Source organism: Anolis sagrei, chromosome 4 (assembly GCF_037176765.1).
Source record: "Anolis sagrei isolate rAnoSag1 chromosome 4, rAnoSag1.mat, whole genome shotgun sequence".
NCBI lineage: Eukaryota > Metazoa > Chordata > Lepidosauria > Squamata > Dactyloidae > Anolis > Anolis sagrei.
The window spans coordinates 101,974,950-101,988,900 of record NC_090024.1 but is presented as its reverse complement, the minus strand read 5'-3'; positions in this window follow the sequence as shown (position 1 = coordinate 101,988,900).

The following is a 13,951-nucleotide window of genomic DNA, read 5'->3' as shown; positions in this document are numbered from 1 at the left end:
ATTGTGGGTTATCTGCCTTAAAATTCTGAGTTACATGGCGGTGTGGAAGGGCCCTATGTCTCTCTGTTGTACTCTTAGCTCACAAGATCATTTGTGTAGTTTTGAACTATATTTTCTTGAGCATTTGGTGGTTTCTTTTCTTTATTTTCTTAAAATATGCATCAAACACGTGTGACACAGGGTGCATCTATCTACTCCATAGAATTATTGCAGTTTCACTCCACTTCAACTGTTGGGTAGTTTCCTGAAGCACAAATTCCAGAATCCCATAACACTGAGCCATGACAGTCAAAGTGGTGCCAAACTGTATTAATTCTACTGAGTAGATGTACCCTGAGCAAGCAGATATTTGTAATCAATCAAATCTTCTGGTTTAAATCCAGATTTGATGCTGTGCCTTATGAAAAACTCTAAGTTTACACTTCCTTAAATGGGACGTGATTCCTCTGCCTGACTAAATTAGTAGAATATTTCCTGGATTATCTAAAGTCTGGCAGTGCCTTAAGCTTTTAAAGACAAGGCAGTTAAAATATAGGTTCTTGTGGGGGTTTTCGGGCTATAGGGCCATGTTCTAGAGGCATTTCTCCTGACAAGCATCCTCAGAGGTAGTGAGGTCTGTTGGAATTAGGACAATGGGTTTATATATCTGTGGAATGCCTGGGGTGGGGCAAAGAGCTCTTCTCTACTGGAGCTAGGTGTGAATGTTTCAACTGACCACCTTCATTAGCATTTGAAGGCCTGGCTGAGCCTGGAAAAATCTTTTGTTGAGAGGTGTTAAGATGTGCCTAGTTGTTTCCTTTCTGCTGTTTTGCTGTTGTAAATTTAGAGTTTTTTAATACTGGTAGCCAGATTTTGTTCATTTTCATGGTCTCTTCCTTTCTGTTGAAATTGTCCACATGCTTGTGGATTTCATTGGCTTCTCTGTGTAGTCAGAAGAGCTGCAAGACCAAGAACAATCCACAAGAGTAAAGATGAAGATCCACCCAGAGGAAAAGTGTTCCTGCCATACATGAAGGGAACCATTGACCGCATAGGGAAGCTGATGAGGAAACACAACATACAAACAATCTACAATCCCTCCCCCCCCCCCCCAAGAAAATCCAACAAATGCTACATTCAGCAAAGGACAAGAGGGATCCTCTCACCTCTGCAGGAGTCTACCGTATACCATGCAGCTGTGGACAAGTCTACATAGGGACCACCAAACGCAGCATCGCCCAAACACGAATCAAGGAACATGAAAGGCACTGCAGACTACTCCAACCAGAGAAGTCAGCCATAGCAGAGCACCTGATGAACCAGCCTGGACACAGCATTTTACTTGAGAACACAGAAATGCTGGACCACACCAACAACTACCATGTCAGACTACACAGAGAAGCCATTGAAATCCACAGGCATGTGGACAATTTCAACAGAAAGGAAGAGACCATGAAAATGAACAAAATCTGGCTACCAGTATTAAAAAACTCTAAAATTACAACAGTAAAACAGCAGAGAGGAAACAACCAGGCACATCTTAACACCTCTCAACAAAAGATTTTCCCAGGCTCAGCCAGGCCTTCAAATGCTAATGAAGGTGGTCAGTTGAAACATTCACACCTAGCTCCAGCAGAGAAGATCTCTTTGCCACACCCCAGCCATTCCACAGATATATAAACCCATTGTCCTAATTCCAACAGACCTCACTACCTCTGAGGATGCTTGCCATAGATGCAGGCGAAACGTCAGGAGAAATGCCTCTAGAACATGGCCTTATAGCCCGAAAAAACCCACAAGAACCTAGTGATTCCAGCCATGAAAGCCTTTGACAATACATTAAAATATAGGTTGATCACTCCTGTCCAACCTTGGGTTGTGATCTTACACAATATTTTTATTCACTGACCACGTATGGAGATACTCTGTTTAGCATTCTGCAAAGCAGTCTCTGATTCTACATGACAATGTTGCTTGCATAATCTAGTTTGGCTTTTTTCATTGGAAGCATGAATAATGTTTGACAAATAAGGTACTTGAAAGCCTACATGTATATGTACCTGGAAGCGCTGATTGGCCTGTTATTAACCTGAAGGGTGTTCCACATGTCTTGTTCACTCATCACATTCATTTCTAATTATATTCTGCCTTTCCTTCAAGGAGTTGAAGATGGAATCTATGATTTTCCTCTCGGCACAACCTTGTGAAGTAGGATAAAGGGAGTAAAACTGAACAACCCAAGTCTTCCCAGTACATTTCATTACTGAGTGGACATTTGAACTTGAATCTCCCGAGTCTTATTCTGGTATTTTAATTACATCATGGTGACATCTTTTTTTGCAAAAACTATTTAAACAAGGCTGCAGAAAGCATGAAGACTCACTCATTCTTAGACATGTTACCATCCACAGCAGGGCCAGTCAACTCTGAAAGGTCTGACACCCTATTCACTACCCTGTACTCTATTCAAGGCCACCCACCCCAAAACTGCAGGTAGTGTTGTACCTCAGCAACCAGGGGCTGATGGGTTCACGGATTATTCAGAAGGGACTGTGGGATTTCCTGGGGTTCATAGTGATGAAGATTTAGGCCAGGTTCAAAATGTTGAAGATTCAGGCCAGGGAAATGAAACTGACTCAGACAGTGCAGAGCTTCAAAGTTAGTCACAGGAGCCAGAAATAACATCATTAGATAAGGGATCTAGCAAAGAGCTAAGTGAAATGGAAAGCTCCCAACAGAAAGCACCTGGTATTACAGAGATTAGCAAAAGTCTTTGTTTAGAGATCAGAGGCTTGAGAGGTTACGTGGGAAAGAAGTAGAGAAAAATTGTGGAATATGGCATGCTTATTAAGAGCCAGTTGTTTACCTTAAAGTTAGTTCAGGCAACATTGGCTTTCGAGTGAGAAGCTAAGGCTAAGTTCTCTGTTCATTGTGTCAAGTCAAGTCCTGGTTTTGGATTCAGGTATCCTGGAAGTTTTTTATATTCTTGTTTGATGATTCCTGCTCAAGTTTTTCTAAGTATACCTTTTGCTTATAGATTTATGCTATACTTGTGATTTTTGGCAATTCCTGGTTTGTGTTACCTTTGGATTTTTATGAGACATTTGGATTCCTGCGTGGTTCTCACCTATTGCAAAACCTTTTTGGATTATTCGTCTTCTTTCTTTATTCCTGCTTTTTCATATATTTAAGTGCTTTTTTACAAAAAAAAATACCTTGTTTATTATTTGGACTCTTGTGCGTTGCTGTAGTCATAGGTGGCTGGGTACAACAGGCAGCACTACATAAACAGTACCCATTTCTACTTTAAAACAAATATTTCAGGAAGCATGCACTTTGTTTAAATGAGGAATTGCACTTCCGATGCTTTCTGGAAAGATGATTTTACTTTAATAGGTAGCTACTCTTTCAAATGGAGACCTCGGTGGCGCAGTGGGTTAAAGCGCTAAGCTGCTGAGTTTGTTGACTGAAAAGGTTGCAGGTTCGAATCCGGGGAGTGGCATGAGCTTCCCGTGTTAGGCCCAGCTTCTGCCAACCTAGCAGTTCAAAAACATGCAAATGTGAGTAGATCAATAGGTACCGCTCCAGCGGGAAGGAAACGGTACTCCATGCAGTCATGCCGGCCACATGGAGGTGTCTACGGAAATGGAGATGAGCACCACACCCTAGAGTTGGACATGACTGGACTTCATGTCAGGGGAAAACCTTTACCTTTTACTCTTTCTAATGAGTGTTTTTCATTTAGATCAGGGATGAGGATTGTTCAGTCTTTGGATGGCCTGTGACCATTTGAGAGTTCTATGACGCCTTCAGAAATCACTGAGCACCCATTAAACCACTAACCTCCCTACACCCTGCCCAAAACATGTGAAAAAAACTCATTAGAGGAAGAATAAGCTTTGGTAAGCTGTTTAACCCACTTCTGCAGCAGCCTAAATTTGTCTTAAAACAGCGGCCAAAGTGATAACACATCATTTCTAGTACTCAAAATGATGGCTGCCAACCCAATGGATCCTGAAAAAGAGACCCAATGGATCCTGAAAAAGCAATGTGCATCCCTCTGGGGTCCAAATGGATAAGGCCATTTAGTTATTCAATCTGTTACGAATTCTGTAAGGCCCTAATATTCACTAATTAAGATTCACTATTTGGTACCATCTACTTTGGAAAATTGTCACACTCCTATCACTGTAAAGTATTCCATTTTGTAAATAGGAGAAATTACTTCCATTCTTAATTCATTTCTAAAGAATGTCTTGTCAGGAAAAGGTGGAACTCTAGTCTATGAATTGCCAGATGCAAAATAGATGAAAATTGGTATCATTATTCAATTTTCCCTCGTTCACTTGTGAAGAAGCATTAAATGTTTTTACAGCACGTGGTATTGAAAGCACCAGACTTATTTGTCAAGCTTCATATGCCACATAATTTTGTTATATCTGGTAAGTCTCTCCTTGTTGCTCTTCTCAAACAGCATATCTGGGCCAAATTATCAATATGCAGCATGGTTGGCAGAGAAGCATCTTCTTAAATGGCCATCAGAGTTCACAGAGGAAGACATGAGTCACTTTGATTCAAAATTCAGACTTTAAAAATCCTAAGAACTAGTACATGGAAAGGTGATCAAATAGTGTATGATTTGCACAACTATTTACAGGACTCCAATGGGGACATATATATATATATATATACACACACACACTGGTGGGATAAATACCCAAACATGGTAATGTGCCAGGAATCTTAGTATTAATAGGCTAAACAGTTCCGGCCCAGCTTACCTGTCCAAAATTACCTATATCTCCTTATGAACCATCTAGGAACTTAAGATCGTCTGAGGAGGTCCTGGTCTCCATTCTGCCTTCCTCGTAGGCGCGTCTGGAGGGGACGAGAAACAGAGCCTTCTCAGTGGAGGCCCCTCGCCTATGGAACTCCCTCCCTAGGGATAGTAGATTAGCCCGCTCCCTACTGACCTTCAAAAAAGGAGTAAAAACTTGGCTCTTTGAACAAGCATCTGGAAATGCGGCATAATAAATAATTATGAACTATGAAGGATGAACATGGAATGTCTAGAGACGATGTTACTGGATAATGAGTTTAACAGGCCAACACTGGATGATTATATGTTTTAATGGTTTTTATGTTTTTTTAAATAATATTATGCTGAGTTTTAATTGTATTTTTATGAATGTATGGACCCCCGGTGGCGCAGTGGGTTAAAGCGCTAAGCTGCTGAGCTTGTTGACTGAAAGGTTGCAGGTTCAAATCAGGGAAGCGGCATGAGCTTCTGCTGTCAGCCCTAGCTTCTGCCAATCTAGCAGTTCAAAAACATGCAAATGTGAGTAGATCAATAGGTACTGCTCTGGCGGGAAGGTAACGGCGCTCCATGCAGTCATGCTGACCACATGACCTTGGAGGTGTCTACGGACAACGCTGGCTCTTCGGCTTAAAAATGGAGATGAGCACCACATCTCAGATTTGGACACGACTGGACTTAATGTCAGGGGAAAACCTTTACCTTTATCTATGGCATCAAATTGCTGCCAATTCTGTAAGCTGCCTTGAGTCGCCTTAGGGCTGAGAAAAGTAGGCTACAAATACCATAAAAATAAATATATATATATATTCAATGCTGGAGACAGATCACCGCATAAATGTGTGCAGAAGTTCCTGTTTCGATCTAGTTTCATTCTGAGACTTGCAACTTCTTTTTCAAGAGTCTCCTGCTCAGCAAACAGATGTTTGAATTCTTTGTCCCCAATTTAAAACACAGGTGGGGCCCCACAGTTGAATTTCAATATCAGCCCGCAAATATTTGGTCATTATTCAAGGGATGAGAGTTATTACTCCAAAATAGCCACAGGTTCACAGATACCTCAGCTCCAATCTATATTATCCAATCCCATCTGCAGCTGTATTTACACTGCGGAATGAATGCAGTTTGATGCCACTTTAACTGCCATGGCTCAGTGCTATGGAATCATGTGAATTATAATTTTACACGGTCTTTAGCCTTCTCTGCCAAAGAGTGCTGGTGCCTTAACAAACTACAAATCTGAGAGCTTTTCCACACAGCCCTATATCCCAGAAAATCAAGGCAGAAAATCTCACAATATCTGCTTTGAACTGGGTTATCTAAGGACTGAGTCCACATTGTCATATAATCCAGTTCAATGTGAATTTTATTCAGCTGTGTGGAGGGGGTCTGAGATGGGTAAAATGAGAAGATCTGGTGTCAATCTCACCCATCTGATAGATGCTGGGAATTATTATGGGTTTGCTTCACTAGGGCTTACCTGGGTTCCAACACGGTAGCTGTGCCCCTGGACAAGAGGGTTTGGATACGACATGACCACTTCTCTGACATCTTTTAAATTTTTCTGCTAGGAAATCTTCACCAAAAAAACTGCTGTGATCAAATGGGAAAACAGTTTTAATTGTATTTTTACAGAAGGGGGTTGTGCCGTAATTCGATACCTTTTCAACTCTGAGTGAGGATTACGTTCTTACATGGTCAAGATGGCAGTACCACAAAAACCACTGGCCAATTGGATCTCGTCCTCCATATAATTCCCACACCGTGTTCCTGAAAAATGTTAGGTCTAAAGCATTTTGGGATATTAAAATTTACTGCATGTGGACTATGGATCTCATTAGAAAATTTCAGCGCCCAAGGATGCTTCCAGCACGCTGGGAGGATGGAGTCTGCCAGAGCCCATCAGATGACATTGACCAGAGAACATGGGAGCCTTCCTGTATTCTAATTAACAAGAACAAGGCAAGTGTGGGGAGAATCCAGGCAGCAATGTTTCCCTCTGTGGGATAGTTAAGGGGGTGATGTGGCAATGCGGGCTGCAGGGTGAGGGTCCCCTTTCTGCCCAACGGATTTCCCGTGCTGCTTGGCAAATCCCCCATTATTGCCCACTCTTTGGACCGCAATGTGATGAGTTCCTAAGCGGCACAGGACTTTGAACATGCATTGGTACTGGATCCCTAGTAGCTGCATCAATGTTCAACATGCTGATGGAAGAAATGGTTAGTTAAATTCCATGTTCAGGAGGCATATCTCTAGTAAATCATTCTTTCTCGTTTACTTTTTGGAACACTTTTTAAAAAGACGAAATCTAGGGTGGTTTTGTGGTTTGAGCATTGGACTACAACTCTGGAGACCAGGATTTGACTTCCTGCTTAGCCTTGGAAGTGCACTAAGTGACCTTGGGTAAGTCCCTTACTCTCAGCTCCAAAAACCCCTGTAATAGGGTTGCCATAAATTAGAAACAGGAGCGACTTGAGAAACTGCAAGTCGCTTCTGGTGTGAGAGAATTGGCTGTCTGCAAGGACATTGCCCAGGGGATGCCCGGATGTTTTGGTGTTTTATCATCCTTGTGAGAGGCTTCTCTCATGTCCTCGTATGAAGAGCTGGAGCTGATAGAGGAAGCTCATCCACGCTCTCCCCAGATTTGAACCTGCAACCTGTTTGTCTTCAGTCCTGCCGGCACAAGGAATTAATCCACTGCGTCACCGGGGGCTCTGGTACAAATTGAAAGTACACAACAATGACCACAGGGAAGTGATAGTTGTCAAGTTTTGGCTGCTTCCCAAAAGCGTTTAGATTACAAGTTAAATCTCTGAGTATGGAGCAGACATGTAAACAATAGAGATGCGGAAGCAAAAGCTGCTAGTGAGTTCAATAGTAAGATTTTTGTAATTGTTTATTTTACAAAAAAAAATCATTAAATGCAGAACTGATTTACATCTCTTACTACAGCTACACCCAAATAATCTCCTAATGCTGGATGAGATCATCTACAAAAATATATGCGTGGAAATGCTGCCACATGGTTTGGCTTCATACATGCAACAGAATAAATTAACATTAAAAAAAAACCCAACAAAAAACACTGTACATTTTGCAGCTTCAAAAATGAAAGGAGATTAAAGTGTGCTCAGGAAAACGGAACTTGAAATGTGAAGAACAAGAAAAATGTGAACGCCTCTGTGAATGTTTCGACACAGCAGAAAGAGCACTCTTGCAGAAACCGAATTGTAAATTCTGATACATATTTACAGAGAGGAAATCCCATTGAACTCAGTGGATCTTACTTTTGCATGGGGATGTACAGGATGACACTGTAAAACACACAAACTTTGAAAGAGCTGAATGCTTACACAAAGGCTTATTAAATCCTTGGAAAAGTGGCACTGTTGTCGTGCCACGATACCCCCCCCCCCAAAGATTTATAGTTCACCAAGGGCTCTGTAATAAATATATGATTTCCCCCCCTTTGTTATAAACCTTTTCTGAACTTTTGCAAGTTCGAGACATTGGGAGACCAGGAGTCGATCCGCAGCAACTTCACCACCTCCCCACAAGATTCTATTGTTCTAGACTACTGCAATGCTCTCTAGGTGGGGTTGCCTCTGAAGACTGCCCGGAAGCTTCAATTAGTCCAACGAGTGGCAGCCAGATTGCTAGCAGGAGCGGGGTACAGAGATCATATGACCCCTCTGTTACGCCAGCTCCACTGGCTGCCGATTAGCTTCCGAGCACAATTCAAACTGCTGGTTTTGACCTATAAAGCCCTAAACGACTCTGGCACAGTTTACCTGTCCGAACGGATTCTCCCCTATGAACCATCAAGGCTTTTAAGATCTTCGGGGGGGGGGGGGGCGGCTGCTCTCGGTCCCACCACTTTCACAATTACGGTTGGTGGGGACGAGGGACAGGGCCTTCTCGGTGGTGGCTCCTTGGCTTTGGAACTCTCTCCTACTAGAGATTAGAACTGCCCCCCCCCCTCCTGACTTTCAGGAAACTAACAAAGACCTGGCTTTGGAATGTGGCATTTGATAACTGAGTCAATAACCTTTGCCCACATGGAAGGAGGATGATGAACGATGAACTGTGACTGTGATTGTATTGACGATTTGGCTTGTATAATGTGATGATAATGTTTTATTTTACTTATATTTTAACGTGTAATGATGTTGCATTGTGTTGTTTTTGTATATTATTGTATATTAACACATGTTGTGAACCGGTCTGAGTCCCTCCTTCGAGGTGAGAAGATCGGTATATAAAACTTCTAAATAAATAAAATAATACTTTAATAAATTTTCTGTGTGATTTGTATCATTCAGTTTTGTAATGTATCTATTTCTTATATATAAAATGTCTAAAATATAGCAAGATGTAGCCCAATGACCTTCAACTCTCCATAACCTTAGTGAGATAATCCCTCGAAAACAGGCAGGCTGGAAAAACCCCTGGCCATTTCCCAAACCAGTTAATCACTGAGTCCATTGTTCATGTGTATGCAGAGATAGGTAACTTCCCATGCCAGCCCAGATAAGCCCAGGATTGTTTGTACAGCAATATGTTTCACCTGAGGTTGAGAGATTGTCACCCACTGAAACAGAGGCTTAGAGTATGTGCATTGATTAACTCTTTTATTGAAAGCCAAGTCCTTGATTGTCCCAAATCAACACTTGTTCCTAGAGCTTCACACCTTTGTTTCCTAAAGCTTCCATTTTTTGTTCAACACGAAACTGGTCAGTTGAGCTAATCAAAAGCTCATAAACATTTCATTATCTCTGATTACACTCCATCTTGGGGGGGGGGGGGGTGTTACATTAGCTGGTTGATCCTTCATCTGGCCAATCCTCAGCCATCATTTCCTTGCCAAAGTGAATATCTGCCTGGAGGTGGTGACGCCATCGGAGCTCCCAGCCAATCAGGGCACAGATCTTGACCAAACCCTCTTTTAGCCAATCAGAGGCAGGAGCAAGAGGGTGGAATAGCTATCATCAATATAAATAAAAATGTAATGTACGTTTGTGGGATTAACAGAACTCAAAAACCACTGGACGAATTGACACCAAATTTGGCAGCAAAACACATTCTAATCCGATATATGTCTTTCAAACAAAAAACTCCCCCAAAATGAAGGGGAAATAACTTAAAACTCCCCCAAAAGAAAAATGCCTTACAGAGCATGCACAAAAGCCCCTCTCGCCGTTGCGCAAGAAGAATGAAGCACCAACCATTGTGAGGGAAGAGAAGCCTCGCCATGGAGTACCTTTCCATGCAGGAAGGCAGAGTCCTTTTTCTTTTGGGGAGGGGAGGGATTGAGGAAAGGAAAGAAGGAAAGAAGGAGAAGGTCTGGGCCAACAGAGGGGTGGGGGCTTGGCGAGGCACGCCCCGGCAGCAGCTGGAGCCACCGCAGAGGCTCCATGAGGCCTATGTGGCTACCAGGCAACTCTTCCCCCAAGACCAGAGGATTGCAAGGCAAGCCTGACTGCAGGAGCGGCTGCACATCCCCCCCCCCCCCCCCGGTTGGGTGAAGGGAGGATGCGAACCATGAGAAGAGCAGCAACTCTCCGTTGGGTGAAGGGAGGATGCGAACCTTGAGAAGAGCAGCAACCTGGGGACCCCTGGGAGGGGGTCGTGAGGGGGTGCCAGAAGGGTCACTAAAACATAGTATTTTCTGTTGGTCATGGGGGTTCTGTATAGGAAGTTTGGCCCAATTCTATTGTTGGTGGGGTTTGATTGTAGGTAAACTATAAATCCCAATAACTACAACTCCCAAATGTCAAGGTCTGTTTTCCCGAAGCTCCACCAGTGTGGACATTTGGGTATATTGAGTAGTCCTGCCAACTTTGGTCCAGATCCATCATTGTTTGAGTCCACAGTGCTCTCTGGATGTAGGTGAACTACAACTCCCAAACTCAAGGTCAATGTCCACCAAACCCAGTATTTTCTGTTGGTCATGGGAGTTCTGTGTGCCAAGTTTGGTTCAATTCCATCCTTGATGGAGTTCAGAATGCTCTTTGATTGTAGGTGAACTATAAATCCCAGCATCTACAACTCCCAAATGACAAAATCATAATTTTTTGAGTGATGGTCACTCCTTGTGTTGTGGGACGTTTGGTTGCCGAATTTGGTGTGATTTCATTCATTGGTTCTTTTGTTTTTAAGGTACTCATTATGCACAGAACATTTTTATATAGATAGAATAGAAACAGAAATATACACACACACATATATGCATGTTGCTGTTCATTCGTTCAGTCGTCTCCGACTCTTCGTGACCTCATGGACCAGCCCACGCCAGAGCTCCCTGTCGGCCGCACCACCCCCAGCTCCTTCAAGGTCAGTCCAGTCACTTCAAGGATGCCATCCATCCATCTTGCCTTTGGTCAGCCCCTCTTCCTTTTACCTTCCACTTTCCCCAGCATAATTGTCTTCTCTAGGCTTTGCTGTCTCCTCATAATGTGGCCAAAGTACTTCAACTTTGTCTCTAGTATCCTTCCCTCCAATGAGCAGTCGGGCTTTATTTCCTGGAGGATGGACTGGTTGGATCTTCTCGCAGTCCAAGGCACTCTCAGAACTTTCCTCCAACACCACAGCTCAAAAGCATCTATCTTCCTTCGCTCAGCCTTCCCTAAGGTCCAGCTCTCACATCCGTAGGTGACTACAGGGAATACCATGGCTTTGACTAGGCGGATCTTTGTTGCCAGTCTGATGTCTCTACTCTTCACTATTTTATTGAGACTGGACATTGCTCTCCTCCCAAGAAGTAAGCGTCTTCTGATTTCCTGTCTACAGTCTGCATCTGCAGTAATCTTTGCGCCTAGAAATACAAAGTCTGTCACGGCCTCCACATTTTCTCTCTCTATTTTCCAGTTGTCAATCATTCTTGTTGCCAGAGGCGGCCCTAGGTAATTTTCAATGGTAAGCAAACCGTATTTTGGCGCCCCCCCAACCAATCATTGATATATATTTTCTGTTTGTCGTGAGTGTTCTGTGTGCCATATTTGGTTCAATTCCATCATTGGTGGAGTTCAGAATGCTCTTTGATTGTAGGTGAACTATACATCCCAGCAACTACACTTGCCGCATTTGCTCCCTTGCCTGGCCCGCTTTGGGTCTGGAGGCGTGCCTGAAGACCCCAGTGTGTGCACCAAAAGTCACCTCTTCTCCTGACTTTCTCCTCAGCCATGGGGACCGAGAGAGAGAGAGAGAGAGAGAGAGAGGTGGAGATGCCTACCTTTCCACAAAAACAAAGGAGGGAGTGGAGGTGGGAGATACCTCCAGACGGAGGGGCTCTCTCTCTTTCTCTCTCTTGGTCCCAATGGCTGAAGAGAAAGTAAGGAGAAGAGGCGACAGGCCTCCGGACCCGAAGCGGGCCAGGCGCGGCGGCTCCACCCCTTGGCCCACTTGTGGATTGGGGAGAGGAGAGGAGGTGGGTGGAGAGCCGGGAGATCGGGAAAGGGAGCCGGTCATGGGGAAGGGATCAAACACGGAGAACGATTGAGCACTGGCTCTGCTTGTGCACCAGGTGGCCGGGTGGAGCAGGAATGAGAGGGGCTAGGTGAGGCTCAAGGGCCCGGCCCCTTTGTGAAGAGGATCGCCCGGCAGCGAGGCAAGAAAGCTGAGGCTCCCCCCGGACTGCTAGGGCTGTTGTGAGCTGAGGGGGCGCTACTCAAATGGCAGTCGAGGGGCATTTACAGAGGCGCCTCTGCGCCCCGGCAAAAAAAAAGTGTTCTGCGACCGCTTACTTCGCGTAATGGATGAGCCGCCCCTGCTTGTTGCCATAATCTTGGTTTTTTTGATGTTTAGCTGCAACCCGGTTTTTGCGCTTTCTTCTTTCACCTTGATTAGAAGGCTCCTCAGCTCCTCCTCCCTTTCGGCCATCAGAGTGGTGTCATCTGCATATCTGAGGTTGTTAATGTTTCTTCCAGCAATTTTCACCCCAGCTTTGCATTCATCAAGCCCCGCACATCCTCGCTTGATGTGTTCTGCATACAAGTTAAAAAGGTTGGGTGAGAGTAAAAAGGTTGGGTGAGAGCAGCCTTGGGGTGAGAGTATGCAGCCTTGCCGTACGCGTTTCCCAATCTTGAACCAGTCAGTTGTTCCATGGTCAGTTCATACTGTTGCTACTTGGTCCTTGTACAGATTCCTCAGAAAGACAAGGTGGCTTGGTATGCCCATCCCACCAAGAACTTGCCACAATTTATTATGATCCACACAGTCAAAGGCTTTAGAATAGTCATAGAATCATAGAATCAAAGAGTTGGAAGAGACCTCATGGGCCATTCAGTCCAACCCCCTGCCTAGAAGTAGGAATATTGCATTCAAATCACCCCTGACAGATGGCCATCCAGCTTCTGTTTAAAAGCTTCCAAAGAAGGAGCCTCCACCACACTCCGGAGAGTTCCACTGCTGAACGGTTCTCACCAGGCCCGTTGCCAGGATTTCGTTTCGGGGGGGGGGGGGGGGGTGTGTGAATTTTTTTCAGGGGGGGCTAAGTTTCGGGGGGGGGGCTGAGTCTGAGTGAAAGAGGGTCTAGCCTAGCAAACCTTTTGTATCATTACCCCAATACCCCCATGCATATGGGATATATTGAGTATGGTGATCAGATCATGATATGAATAAACATAACAGTTTAAATAAAGCACCAGTAAGGCCTTTTCGCGAACCATCATGAGAATTTCGGGGGGGGGGGGGGGCTGAAGCCCCCTGAGCCCCCCCCCCCCCCGCTACATGCCTGGCTCTCACAGTCAGGAAGTTCTTCCTCATGTTCAGATGGAATCTCCTTTCTTGTAGTTTGAAGCCTAGTCTCCAGGGAAGAGGAAATCAAGCTTGCTCCCTCCTCCCTGTGGCTTCCTCTCACATATTTATACATGGCTATCATATCCCCTCTCAGCCTTCTCTTCTTCAGGCTAAACATGCCCAGCTCCTTAAGCCGCTCCTCATAGGGCTTGTTCTCCAGACCCTTGATCATTTTAGTCGCTCTCCTCTGGACACATTCCAGCTTGTCAATATCTTTCTTGAATTGAAATCAATGAAGCAGAAGTAGATGCATATATACCCACATATATGCATATATACACACAAAACACATATACACAGACTGAGCCACAGCAACGCGTGGCAGGGGACGGCTAGCAAATAAATACATTGTTAGAGTGG